General features: G+C 35.4%; 2 non-coding genes across 2 annotated transcripts; both read right to left on the bottom strand.

Moving 5' to 3' along the window:
• Positions 1 to 375: 375 nt before the first annotated feature.
• On the bottom strand, positions 376 to 554 carry LOC113567171. The gene has a single exon (XR_003409366.1). It is a non-coding gene; the product is annotated as a 5.8S ribosomal RNA (ribosomal RNA).
• Positions 555 to 1,150: 596 nt separating this feature from the next.
• Positions 1,151 to 3,145, bottom strand: LOC113567172. Its single transcript, XR_003409367.1, has one exon. It is a non-coding gene; the product is annotated as a small subunit ribosomal RNA (ribosomal RNA).
• Between the last annotated feature and the right edge of the window lie 221 nt (positions 3,146 to 3,366).

Raw genomic sequence — 3,366 nt, forward strand, 5'->3', positions numbered from 1 at the left:
TATTATTATATATAGAGCGTTCTCATAATGAAATCATTATAATATTCGTATTTTATAACGAATATCACGAAGAATATTAAATATTTATATTTACAACAAAATTTCCTTTCGAAACATTAATAAGAGGCAATTCTAGATGAAAAAACTTTAATTATTTTTTTATGCTAGACATTCCTCAGTATTATTTGATTCAAAAAGGACAAAAAAATATATATTTTTCTTCGTTCTTCTCACCACAAATATATACAACAATGAGAGATAATGCGTTTCCATTTAATATCAATATTATGAATATATATATATATATATCCAATAATATACAATATGCTTAAAAATTTCGTAAAATTTTTAAACAACTTATTTAGCATAGTCTTACAACCCTCAACCATATGTAGTCCAAGCAGCACTATAAAATTAATTAAAGTACCAAACAGCATGGACTGCGATATGCGTTCAAAATGTCGATGTTCATGTGTCCTGCAGTTCACACGATGACGCACAGTTTGCTGCGTTCTTCATCGACCCATGAGCCGAGTGATCCACCGCTTAGAGTGATTAAAATTTGTTTATTCATTTATTTGTCAGATATGTCTTTATTGAAAGAAATTAAAAATACACCATTTTACTGGCATATATCAATTCCTTCAATAAATTTTAGTTTTATCCTAAAAGAATGTTGCGAAATGTCTTAGTTTTATATAAGCGATATATTATCATATTGTTAAATAATATAATATGTATTTTGGCTTGTTTGATAATTATCAATTTATATAAAAGTATTAACCTGAAATCAGGTACAACATTGTACTTTTTAGGCTGTTGCATTAACCAATGTATGCCCATAGCTATGATGGACAATACATATTCGCAACGCGTGCATACTATGGTACATATGCACACAGATTTTATAAATCAATATTATTGTAATAATATCATCAATATGTATTTATATATTAATTGCTACACACATAGAACACAATGTTATATGTATAGCTACTACTAAATGAGTATATTGGCAATATAATTAATATAAACATATAATATATACAACTGAATATATTTTATTTTACAATTATGATTTTATAAAAACATATTTTGTTTGGTAAATTGGCAATATATATATATTTTTGTTAACGGTAGAAACATACAATAATGATCCTTCCGCAGGTTCACCTACGGAAACCTTGTTACGACTTTTACTTCCTCTAAATAATCAAGTTCGGTCAACTTTTGCGAAACAACCGTAACACGCAAGGCGTCACAGTGATCACGTCCGGAGACCTCACTAAATAATTCAATCGGTAGTAGCGACGGGCGGTGTGTACAAAGGGCAGGGACGTAATCAATGCGAGTTAATGACTCACACTTACTGGGAATTCCAAGTTCATGTGAACAGTTTCAGTTCACAATCCCAAGCATGAAAGTGGTTCAGCGGTTTACCCGGACCTCTCGGTCTAGGAAATACACGTTGATACTTTCATTGTAGCGCGCGTGCAGCCCAGGACATCTAAGGGCATCACAGACCTGTTATTGCTCAATCTCATTATTGCTAGACGCAATTTGTCCATTTAAGAAGCTAGTGTGCTTATAATGGGACAAACCAACAGGTACGGCTCCACTTATATAAACACATTCAAACACAATAAACATTTTACTGCCACCATGAATGAAGGCTATATAAGCTTCAACACCATAATCCTGAAGATATCTATTTAATATATTTGAGTCTCGTTCGTTATCGGAATTAACCAGACAAATCACTCCACGAACTAAGAACGGCCATGCACCACCACCCATAGATTCGAGAAAGAGCTATCAATCTGTCTTACACACTTATGTTCGGACCTGGTAAGTTTTCCCGTGTTGAGTCAAATTAAGCCGCAGGCTCCACTCCTGGTGGTGCCCTTCCGTCAATTCCTTTAAGTTTCAGCTTTGCAACCATACTTCCCCCGGAGCCCAAAAGCTTTGGTTTCCCGGGAAGCGACTGAGAGAGCCATAAAAGTAGCTACACCCAATTGCTAGCTGGCATCGTTTATGGTTAGAACTAGGGCGGTATCTGATCGCCTTCGAACCTCTAACTTTCGTTCTTGATTAATGAAAACATCTTTGGCAAATGCTTTCGCTTAAGTTAGTCTTACGACGGTCCAAGAATTTCACCTCTCGCGTCGTAATACTAATGCCCCCAAACTGCTTCTATTAATCATTACCTCTTGATCTGAAAACCAATGAAAGCAGAACAGAGGTTTTATTTCATTATCCCATGCACAGAATATTCAGGCATTTGAAGCCTGCTTTAAGCACTCTAATTTGTTCAAAGTAATTGTACCGGCCCACAATAACACTCGATGAAGAGCACTAATGCAGGTTTTTAAATAGGAGGAATATATAAAAAAATACAAGTACTTAATTATATATAAGAACTCCACCGGTAATACGCTTACATACATAAAGGTATAGTACTAACCACAATTGTAAGTTGTACTACCCGTATGAAGCACAAGTTCAACTACGAACGTTTTAACCGCAACAAATTTAATATACGCTATTGGAGCTGGAATTACCGCGGCTGCTGGCACCAGACTTGCCCTCCAATTGGTCCTTGTTAAAGGATTTAAAGTGTACTCATTCCAATTACAGGGCCTCGGATATGAGTCCTGTATTGTTATTTTTCGTCACTACCTCCCCGAGCTGGGAGTGGGTAATTTACGCGCCTGCTGCCTTCCTTAGATGTGGTAGCCGTTTCTCAGGCTCCCTCTCCGGAATCGAACCCTGATTCCCCGTTACCCGTTGCAACCATGGTAGTCCTAGATACTACCATCAAAAGTTGATAGGGCAGACATTTGAAAGATCTGTCGTCGGTACAAGACCATACGATCTGCATGTTATCTAGAGTTCAACCAATGTAACGATCTTACGATCGCTTGGTTTTAGCCTAATAAAAGCACACGTCCCATAAGGTCCGTGTTTTAATTGCATGTATTAGCTCTAGAATTACCACAGTTATCCAAGTAACTGTGAACGACCTAAGGAACCATAACTGATATAATGAGCCTTTTGCGGTTTCACTTTTACTTCGTGTGTACTTAGACATGCATGGCTTAATCTTTGAGACAAGCATATAACTACTGGCAGGATCAACCAGAATAATGTTTTCGTTTCGTGCGCATACGCTCACATATGTAAATATTTGACAACTCAATAATACTTTTGAATAAAAAAAAAAAAATAAATAAATATTTTTTATCAACAGTTTATGAGAATTTGTTAAACGATTGTGGCCATTTTTATATAGCATTCACATTCGCCATTTTTCTCTATATAAATATATATATTTTATTATATACATTTTTTTTTTCGTTCAAAAAT

This window comes from Drosophila persimilis, unplaced genomic scaffold (genome assembly GCF_003286085.1).
Source record: "Drosophila persimilis strain 14011-0111.01,24,50 unplaced genomic scaffold, DperRS2 tig00002149-arrow-arrow-pilon, whole genome shotgun sequence".
Taxonomy (NCBI): domain Eukaryota; kingdom Metazoa; phylum Arthropoda; class Insecta; order Diptera; family Drosophilidae; genus Drosophila; species Drosophila persimilis.